The sequence below is a fragment of the Conger conger genome, chromosome 11 (genome assembly GCF_963514075.1).
Source record: "Conger conger chromosome 11, fConCon1.1, whole genome shotgun sequence".
In the NCBI taxonomy this organism is placed as follows: Eukaryota; Metazoa; Chordata; class Actinopteri; order Anguilliformes; family Congridae; genus Conger; species Conger conger.
In genome coordinates, this window is record NC_083770.1 from 45,146,211 (window position 1) to 45,157,460 (window position 11,250).

The 11,250-nt window shown below is 46.5% G+C and overlaps 1 long non-coding RNA gene across 1 annotated transcript in view; it reads left to right on the forward strand.

Annotated features, from left to right (window-relative positions):
• Positions 1 to 1,680: 1,680 nt before the first annotated feature.
• Positions 1,681 to 11,250, forward strand: part of LOC133140221 (uncharacterized) — a 16,462-nt gene continuing 6,892 nt past the window's right edge. The window contains exon 1 of the long non-coding RNA XR_009709999.1: positions 1,681 to 1,808. This is a non-coding gene — a long non-coding RNA (uncharacterized LOC133140221). The remainder of the gene's footprint in view (positions 1,809 to 11,250) is intronic.

Here is an 11,250-nt window from a genome sequence, read left to right on the forward strand (position 1 = left end):
CCGTTTCGTTTAAAGAAAAACAAAATAAATACATAATTTTGTTGTGTAACAGGAGTCCTTCCTGAAGACGATTTGCATTCTACCGGAAAGTTTCGCGTAAAGTAAACTGAAGATCCCTGCTTGCCTTTCTGCGATAACTGGAACGTATATCGATCCTGGCAGGCGCATCACGTTGATGAAACATCATTATAGAGAATTTTTATATTATAGGCCTGTGTTTTTTTCAGTGCATCTTTATGTTCTTTGAGTAGACGCATGCAGCTACATTAAATCGGAGAGCAGTGTTATTAAAGATGTAAAAAATATATTCTGGTGAATAACACCAGCGAGGCTGAAGACGGGAAAGACCTACCCTGGTGTAAAATTCGGCTATGACCATCTTGAAATACCAGCTACCAGCTGTTCAAAACCTAGTTTGAGCTATTTTATTTGTTATAACAGGGTAGACTTCTGCCTCATCTACAATAATTGTAAATGAGCAAAAAATAAAACACACTACCAGAATCAGTTGGTACAGATGTTCCCTTGTTTACTGAAAATCACCTTCAGAATGCATCTTCAGAAAAATACAACCAAAAAGCAGTTCAAGAAGAAGAGGAAAATTCTGAACTGTACAAGAACTTATCCGCACTGTGATTCCATCTTCAATGTAACTTGACACAATGCCTGATTTAGCAATACAGAACATTGCTTAATGTAGGATATCACTGAAGGAGGCTAGCCCTAAGCTTTAATGAGGTGTCAGCTGTACATTAAGTCAGTGATTAACTTCTCACTCATTGCTCTTGAATAGGGCAAGTTCCCCGCCCCCCTTTCTTTTTTTTTCCTTCTTCATCAACCAAGAGCATTTTCATGGGAACTAGATTAAATGCAATCATATGATTCATTATGGTATCACAAATGCCCCTTTGCTGGGGCAGCTCAGCTGACAGGATCCACCACGGGACTGTGCTGGCAGCCCCTCCTGCTGTAGCCTGCTCCACAGAGCGCTGGAAACTCACGACAGGCCTGGAAACCTAAATCACTGTGCTCAGTGGGCCATTCATCCAAAGCCCTGCTGAAAAAAAACTGCTCAAGCTTGGTTTTGAAACAACTGGTAGCTGGTTGACCGGTTAGACCTGCTTAAATACTCAAAATGGTTTGACCAGCTCAAGCTAGGTTTTGAAACAGCTGGCAGCTGGAATTTCAAGCTGGTTATAGCTGGATTTTACACCAGGGGCGACATTAGGGCACTGTGGACACTGGGGAGAATAGAATGGAATTTCTGGAAGTTTTCTCTGTAAACTGTAAGTGCGTTGGTTTCAATAACATTGGAGTGTGGTCACAGGCCAGGACTGTTTCTTATATTTTGGAGCACAGGCTTGTGTGAGAACAACATATATTCTGGCTGCAAAGAAACCAGACCAGAAACCACTCTTCAGACTCAGGAGTCAGTAGTTACAGAGGCTGAGACGGGTCTGACAAATGTTCCACATTCTGCCAGCTGCACTTGACCTTCTCTGCAAAATTGCCACGGTTTGTACTTTTCACCCTGACATTTCACCTGCCTGTGACTTCCTGTGGCGTTCATTTATTCAGAGGTTACAGAGAGAGAGAGAGAGAGAGAGAGAGAAAGAGAGAGAGAAATGTTTCCATCTCTGTCGGGTCCGCTAATTCCACCCACTCAGAATCTCTGGCACTTCAAACGCATACTGTGCGAGGAGATGACTGCGGCAGTCACACCCTGCACGTGAAAGAGATAACACAGAAGAGTCCTTCCCTGATGATAATATTACAGCCATTGCATTCATCTCCATCTCATCTGTAAGGTATCATCTTTATGTTTTTCTGTTTAACTCAATAATTATTCTTTTTAATCTGCATTTTGAAGATGTGATTGATGTCACAGATAAATAACAAATACATGGCGTAATAAATTGACTCAAGTATTGGCACGGAGAGTGGATTCTTTGCCCAAACTGTTCTTGCAGCTTTCACATTTGGGGAAGATTTTTTCCTCCTTTGCGTAATATGAACCTGATAAATGACATTCATGGAGGTGGGGGGAGGTGAACACATACCTGTAGGAAGAGGCCCATATATTCAGTACCCTGTGTCCCACTCAGTTTACACATACAATGGAATCCAAAGCACTGGCTGCTTCTATGTTACTATAAATCACCAATCTCCTCTGATTCACTTTTATTTCATTTCATACACAGATTAAATATTACGAATCTTCTAAACTAATAATCATGTAACATGATAATATTCTGTGTGCTGAATTAATAATTAATATTCCTCCGTAATTAAAATTCCTTGTGGGCGATCTGAAAGACTGATATCAAATTATAGGAAGTATTTGGTTGCAATGATTGCTGCTAAAGGTGGTGAAACCAGTTATTAAGCTTAAGGGGGCAATTTCACAGGGGTAACATGAGTGTTTTATGATTTTTCTCATTAAATAAATGAAAGAATCCTCTTTTAAAATGTGTTTTGTGTTTACCAGGGCTCTCTTTACCTAATGCTTTCTCAAAGATCTGAAACTATTCAGTGTGGGAAATATGCAATAATAATCAGGAAGGAGGCAAATACTTTTTCATGGTACTGTATATATATCTTCTACCATGTAATCCATTTTCTATTAATTTATAATAACATATTCCATGATGGCGGCACGGATGGTGCAGTGGGTAGCACTGCCACCTCACAGCAAGGAGGGCCTGGGTTCGAATCCCCGTCGGCCGGGGCCTCTCTGTGCGGAGTTTGCATGTTCTCCCCGTGTCTGCGTGGGTTTCCTCCCATAGTCCAAAGACATGCAGGTTAGGCTGATTGGAGAGTGTGTGAGTGAATGGTGTGTGTGCCCTGCGATGGACTGGCGACCTGTCCAGGGTGTATTCCTGCCTTTCGCCCAATGTATGCTGGGATAGGCTGTTCAGGATAAGCAGGTTAAGATAATGGATGGATGGATGGATATTCCATGATATTCCGATGGTTAAATGCTACATGTATTATGATATTACCATTTATAGGCTAATCTAGAGATAGTCACTCAGGAGGCAAGACATCAATTCTGTATTGTACCAATAACAAAACGTTTCTCCCAAAAGTGTTACCATACACATACAGTATACCTGGTAAAATAAGACGTAGGAGCACATGGTCTGGCACAGTGTACTGTGAGCCATATGTTCATGAAGCCAGAAACATGCGTCACTTCACATGAATATTTTCTATTCTGCAAATGGCAAGCTAGGACTCTGTTGTACTACCAGCCTGCAATTGGTGGCATGGAATAGCGGATGCACAAACCTTTCCAAATCCATCCAACGTGGAACAAGCGAAGTTACTGTTTCTTAGTGTGTCGTGCGCCCACAGTGTTGGTGTTTGGAAGGCCTCGTTCAGCTCTGGACTGAAGAACAAACATGCCTTTTTATCAGCTGTGACCCTGGACCCTGGCACTCCAAACATTCTCACAGCTTAGTTTGGTGGTGAGGAGAATATTCTGTGTTTCTCTCACTCTGTTGTGGCTGCCAAGTGGAGGCGCACACTGTGAGAAAAGCTGTCATAACACAGTGCTATCTTTGTTGTTGTTGGGACATACTTTAAAAACATGTTCTTATTTGTCACCATAACCTGAAACATCTTGTTTGAAGCAATGCAACCGAGAATAAACTGGCATTCATCGGTCTTTGACATGTCACCTTGAGACAAAAGATAATAGCCTATTGATTATTGGGGTGCAAATAAAGTGCATTTTATTTAGCAATTAGCACAGAAGCACAGTAATAACAACAAAGACAAAATAATGCAACCGTATATATACACTTGGCCTAAATGCAAGCAAATACATTTCTCTGTTTATGATTCTGAAAACAGTCGTTAAAATTTGCTCCTTGCAGTGCCTTTTAAAGGCTTGTGAACTACCCACCTCTAAACTAAACATGGCAACAGCTATTAATATAGCACTAACCTTTGTTTTTTATTGTGCACCCTGGGGTTAAATTAACATATGTAAACTGCAAACTCCCAGTCCTGTTCCATCACTCACTTCTTAGTATTTCTGAAAAATACTCATTCTTAATTTTCTTCTATTGCCCATTCATAAATGCCTACCCATCGCATAGTTTGATAATGCTGTAAGTATACGTGAAAATAAAACAAAAACATTTCTGAGGGTAATTCCCATGACATGGCTAAACACGGTCCAGAAAAAAAGGAATGGACACTTATATATTTTTAATTATATTATATTATTATTTATACTTTTAAAGTCATGCCACATAAAAAATTATTTCATTCTACATCATTAAATATAGAATTACATAGCAGGGATTATCTCTACTGACTAACCAGAGACCCTGAGATTTTCCCTCAGACTGAGGGAGTCTCACTCTCAGGCCGTCTCAGTGTCCTCACTGCCTCAGCACAGTACAGGGATATTACACGTCATTTAGCTGACACTCTGATCCAAAGCGACTGACCATTGATTAGACTAAGCAGGAGCAATGTGGGGCTAAGGGCCTTGCTCAAGGGCCCGAGAGCAGTGCGGGTCTCATTGTGGCTACACCGGGGATCGAGCCGCCAACGTTGCGGGTCCCAGTCATGAAACCTTAACCACTACGCTACAGGCCGCCCTATATACGCCCGGCTGGGGAGGGACGCTACACCGCGCTGTAAATGAGCCGGGCGGCCAGGGCCCCCAGCAGCAGGGCGGGGCTGGACGCCAGGGGCCCCGCAGCGCCGCGAGGGACCCCTTGGCTGCGGCCCTTGTGCGGCCCGTTGCAGTCGTCGGAGAAGCAGCACTCCATCTTGGCTCCTGAGTTTCCGTTGTTTGCCTTGTCGCAGAAGGACTTGTAGGAGCAGGACTTCATGACGGTGTCTGCGGGGAAACGGAAACAGCAGGAAGATAAGAGCAGAACTGAATAAGCTGATGAAGTGAGAGGCAGTATTCGCATTTTATGGAGAGACACCTATAATACGTGCCAGTATGTCAGCTATTAGGTCATATTCCAAACTGAGGCAGTGACAGAGGACCTGGAAAAACACAGTTTGTCCATTTTTTCTATTACTCATTTGGACTACAGCATATTCCTTTACACCTTGTTTAGTTGAAAATCGTGGCTGAAGTGATAACTACTCCGGGACACATAACTACTCCCGCACAAAGACACAACTCCTGCGGGATTACAATAAATGTACGGAGATGTTTTGAAATGTTCTTTCGTGGAAACCACTAGTACCATGTTCGGAACCAGAGTTAGCGGATCATCAGAGGTGTCTGATTTTCTGCTCCGAGCACTAGCCGCCACGCTGAGGAGTTACCCCAGGCTGGAGCTTCACCCGAGCTCCCTCCTGCCTCCTCCTCCTCCTCCTCCTCTTGTGGCTGACTCCTGCCCTCTGAACTGCGGGAGACTGAAGGCCATGTGGCTTTCTCTCCCCTAAAAGCGCTGCCTCAGCACATCCAGGCCCAGTGCACATGTGGAGGGGGTTAGTGGGGGTTTAGTAATGCAATCTGAATTCAGCGAGAGGCTCTGCTGAGTCACTCTTTCCCCCGTAAGTCTTCAATTTGAGGCCAGATCTGGTCAGAGCTATTAACAGACTTGTGGTGACTGCGAAACTTTGATTAATCAGGTGTTTTTCGGTCTCGTTTTCGCCGGCCAGTTCCTGCGGACGGAGCCGGTAGCCGTCCCGAGTGAAACGCCAGACCCGTGGCAATCTCCCGCGGCCTTCTTCGCACTTCTCCGACCGTGTCCCGGGCGGAGATGGACGCGGTTAATAACAGCTCCCGGGGGATTTTGGCACGAGTCGCGGCGGTGGGAGCGGGGCTGGAGTCCGGGCCTCCGCACGCAGAGAGCAGCAGGCACACGCTGTGATTATAGGGGCTACGGCTCCAGCTCCGGTTGCACCTAAATCACCACTTTCCACGCTGACAGAAAACTGAACAGCATACGTTCGTAATGGGTTTCCAGGCCCTTAAAGTGAAGCATACCTCATCAGGAGAGTAATGTAACTCAACACAAATGCTAGACTTTTTTTTTTTGCAATGACGGTCCTTTCCGCGTCGCATTCAGTCGGAAGCTGAGGTCGATTTGTAGTTCTACAAGTAAACCTACATTTTAGTCAGAGGGACAGATGTTTGTGTGTGTGCTTGTGTGTGTATGTGTGCGTGTGTGTGTTCACGTGTGTGTGTCGACATACAGTAATCACATAAGTAGAAGCATTCAAGCAATAAATTGAAAGTCCATTAAATCGTATCTCTTACACTCATGCAAAAGACTTTCTATTTCTGTCAAGTTCGATACAAGTACTGTATGGCAGCCATGCACAAATGTGTTGGCCGTGGCACTTAAGAGGATTTTCATGATTCAGCACTTCCTTTATTCTGATAGCGACCAGGAGATCAATGACGCATTCAGTACTATAGTGCCATCTTGTGGCATTGTGTGGATGTGTAACTCAAATCGTAGTCTTTCAAATGGTTTGACTTAGGGACCACAGTGAAGCCCGCACTGTCCTCTTGTGAATCATCAAGTTCAACCACGATTAAATCCACCATTTAATTAGCATTTCTCATTAAATAGCAGAACATTGCTCCTTGTTACATATTGCTATTGGCCTGTAAGCATCATATTATACTGCTAGTAGCTCTGTGAACCACATGACACTTGTGCTACAGTAAAAACTCTAAAAATAAATGTGGTGTCAAACCTGGTTCCAAAGCCAACTGTGTGTCCATTAGTTAAGGTAGAGGTCGGAGCTATTGTGCCATCACCATATAAAGAGTGTACTCGCATCCCATAGCTACTGCCTGTGTGAAGTGCCTGCACCAGTGGGTCACGTAGATTATGGTTGTGTGAAGGGCTTGTACATAATGTACTGAATGGGCCCTGTGGTGTACTGTACTGAGTTGGGTCTGTAGTGTACTGTACTCAGTGGGACCTGTGGTGTACTGTACTTATTGGGTCTCGTGGTGTGCTGTACTGAGTGGGCACTGTGGGGTGCTGTACTCAGTGGGCCTTGTGGTGTGTTGTACTGAGTGGGGTCTGTGGTGTACTGTACTGAGTGGGGTCTGTGGTGTACTGTACTGAGTGGGCCCCGTGGTGTGCTGTACTCAGTGGGGTCTGTGGTGTGCTGTACTCAGTGAGGTCTGTAGTGTACTGTACTGAGTGGGGGTCTGTGGTGTGCTGTACTCAGTGGGGTCTGTGGTGTGCTGTACTGAGTGGGGTATGTGGTGTGCTGTACTCAGTGGGGTCTGTGGTGTGCTGTACTTAGTGGGGTCTGTGGTGTGCTGTACTGACTGAGGTCTGTCATGTGCTGTACTGACTGAGGTCTGTCATGTGCTGTACTCAGTGGGGTCTGTGGTGTGCTGTACTGAGTGGCCCCTGTGGTGTGCTGTTCTTACTGGGTCCGGTGATGGTGGAGCAGGCGTCTGCGTACTGAGGGCAGCTGGCGGAGCCCTGCCGGTTGCATTCCTCCTCGCTGGACGCCACGCAAGTGTAGCACTTCAACGCCTCGGCTTCACACCACAGAAGAAGAGACAGCAACTCATTAAAGGCTCAGTGAACTGCATCACCAACCCAGCACACTTCAGTGACCGGATGTCACCCCACTATTCCCCCACAGGAGAGCTGTAAACACAGCCCCATATCTCCAGGAGTGTGTCAGTCACCGTTCACGCCAAGAGCCCATAATTGGCCCTCTGGCGGGAGCCAATTTTCCCTTATCAGGCTACTGCTATGGACTGTAGTAAATTGCTAATAATAATGGTAGCACCAAGCAATGGAGCAATTCCTTACTATTTGCAACCCCCACCCACACTACACAATCCCCCTCACATACAGACACACACACACACACACACACACACAGCCACCACTACACAACCCCCCCCCCCCCCCCCCCGCCCCCACACACACAACCACCACCACTGCACAACCCCCCTGACCCACACACACACACTACCCCCCTCCCCCCACCACAAACCAACGCCACTACACAACCCCCCCCCCTTCCACACAAACACACACACATAACCACTACACAACCCCCCCACACACACACACACACATATACAACCACCAGCACTACACAACCCCCCCTTCCGCACAAACACAAACACACACATGCACATAACTACTACACAACCCCCCTGCCCTACACACAGACCCCCCCCCCCCCGACACACACACATACACACACACACACAACCCCCCCTTCCACACAAACACACACACATGCACATAACCACTACACAACCCCCCTGCCCTACACACAGACACCCCCCCCACACAGACACACACTCACACACACACACAACCCCCCCTTCCACACAAACACAAACACACACATGCACATAACTACTACACAACCCCCCTGCCCTACACACAGACCCCCCCCACACACACACACACACACACACACACACACACAACCCCCCCCTTCCACACAAACACACACACATGCACATAACCACTACACAACCCCCCTGCCCTACACACAGACACACCCCCCCCCCACACAGACACACACTCACACACACACACAACCCCTTCTTCCACACAAACACAAACACACACATGCACATAACTACTACACAACCCCCCTGCCCTACACACACACACACACACACACACACACAACCCCCCTTCCACACAAACACACACACACACACATAACCACTACACAACCCCTCCCCTCCAAATGAACCCTGTTGCGGACACTCTGGCCTGCTGTGCCGGCAGGCCTGGCGTACTCACTGTGCGCAGCCAGGGCAGCGAGCAGCAGAGAGACCAGCAGAGAGACCAGGAGAGCCCTCATGGTGCAGGAGCGCGGCGGGTCGGGTCTGTGAGTGAGGCGATTCAGGAGAGACGGGACAGCACTGAGGAGCATTAAGATCTTACCGCTAATCTCGCTGTGGCCTGCACACACAGCACGCGCGGATAATGGACTTAAGAGGAGCTCGCTTTAACTGCTCCCACCTTTCAGCCAGGGGTCCCTTCAACCGCTGCGCTGCTCTGCCCAGCCTCAGCGATAATAACCCGTTTGTACTAATCACCTAATCGCTAGCGCAGAGGAGAACAGTGCGTCTGACACACTGGCACCTGGCTGTCGGTATGTGGCCATGTGGTCCCCGGAGTCACGCAGCGACACGTCCAGTTCCCACCACCACGCCACTGCCTCCCGGTGAACACTCTTTCAGACGCGTTTATATTTTTCATCACTTTTTGCATAGTCCTCCAGCTTCAGCTTTGCGTTTGAAAATGAGTCTAATTCCCTAACATTCTCTTAGATATCTACATTTTCTAATTTGACACAGGACACAAGTCATTTTTTTCAATTCACCTGCAGAAGACAATGGTGTAAAAATCAAGTCTCGATTAAGATTTGTCCAACACCTAACCTGTTATATAAAGCTAGTTTCTTCCACAAAACAATCGATTAAATCTCTTTAAGGTCTTATTTAATGGGTTTAAATCACTATGTGTCGCACAGTGTCAATGCTAATAGGTGTGTGAACAGTAGATTTCTGTGTTTCTGTAGAGTCCCCTGAGTAATGTCTGTCATTCAGGGCTCACACCTTCAGCGCAGAACAGAGCGTGAGTCATCCTGCTGCTGCCCTTAATCACAAGGGCAGCGTTTGCATCTCTGAACATTAATAACCATCATCCTCTTGGGCATGATCCGCTGTCAGGGCCCATTAAGGCCGAGTATAAGACGATAAGTTCACCACTGCTGACCCACACACGTACACACCCTGGACAGGCAACAAAGGCTTCACACTCTTTACGCTTCTGGGAAAATGAGCGCATCCTTTGTCCCGTTCTTCTGTAAAAGGTTGTTGTGTGAATGCGTTTTGTGTCAGGACCCACATGGAAATGACAGTGTGCATCTCCGGAGGTTTTTTATCTGGGAATAAATCAATGGAATAAAACATGTGTCACTTTTCAGTTTCTCCTGAGAGGAAAGCCGGCACACAAAGAAGTCTTGTCATTTCATAATCTCTGATAATTACATAAGTTGTTTTTTATTCAGGCAATGAGATTTGGAGAAAATATATATTAGTAAACATTATCATTTCACTAGTTTCTTTTCCACTTTACAAATATTAATGACAACAAGGGAAAAAAAAAGATATTTGTCATTTCCATACAAAAAAAATGAGATCAAACAGAAACTTGAAATGTAAAAATGAATAAAAGATGTGTTAGTTGGGACAATAGAACTCTTTCTGAACGCAGACTTAAGAAAACGGTCTCCATTTGGCACAAGGAAATCACTGTGTGTTGTCAGCTGATAATACAGCACTGAAGTAGCTGAAGGAGTGTGTGTGTCTGCGTGGGTGTGTGCGTGTATGTGAGCTTGCTTGCATGCACATGTTTAGGTGTATGAGCGTGTGTGTGTGTGTGTGTGTGTGGTGTTGTGAAGTGGATATGTGGGTGGAGGTGAGGGAATAGTTGCTGTGATGTTGATGGAAACATTGCCCCTCAGGGTACAGAGTAAGGGTAAGGGTTCAGTCTCAGGGTAGAGGGTTAGGGTTCAGTCTCAGGGTACAGGGTACAGGGTTAGGGTTCAGTCTCAGGGTAGAGGGTAAGGGTTAGGGTTCAGTCTCAGGGTAGAGGGTAAGGGTAAGGGTTCAGTCTCAGGGTAGAGGTTTAGGGTTCAGTCTCAGGGTAGAGGGTTAGGGTTCAGTCTCAGGGTAGAGGGTAAGGATAAGGGTTCAGTCTCAGGGTAGAGGGTAAGGATAAGGGTTCAGTCTCAGGGTAGAGGGTAAGGGTTAGGGTTCAGTCTCAGGGTACAGGGTTAGGGTTCAGTCTCAGGGTAGAGGGTAAGGATAAGGGTTCAGTCTCAGGGTAGAGGGTAAGGATAAGGGTTCAGTCTCAGGGTAGAGGGTTAGGATTCAGTCTCAGGGCAGATGGTAAGGGTTTAGTCTCAGGATAGAGGGTTAGGGTTCAGTCTCAGGGTAGAGGGTAAGGGGTAAGGGTTCAGTCTCAGGGTAGAGGGTAAGGGTTAGGGTTTAGTCTCAGGGTAGAGGGTTAGGATTCAGTCTCAGGGCAGATGGTAAGGGTTTAGTCTCAGGATAGAGGGTTAGGGTTCAGTCTCAGGGTAGAGGGTAAGGGGTAAGGGTTCAGTCTCAGGGTAGAGGGTAAGGGTTAGGGTTTAGTCTCAGGGTAGAGGGTAAGGGTTCAGTCTCAGGGTAGAGGGTTAGGGTTTAGTCTCAGGGTACAGGGTTAGGGTTCAGTCTCAGGGTAGAGGGTAAGGGTTTAGTCT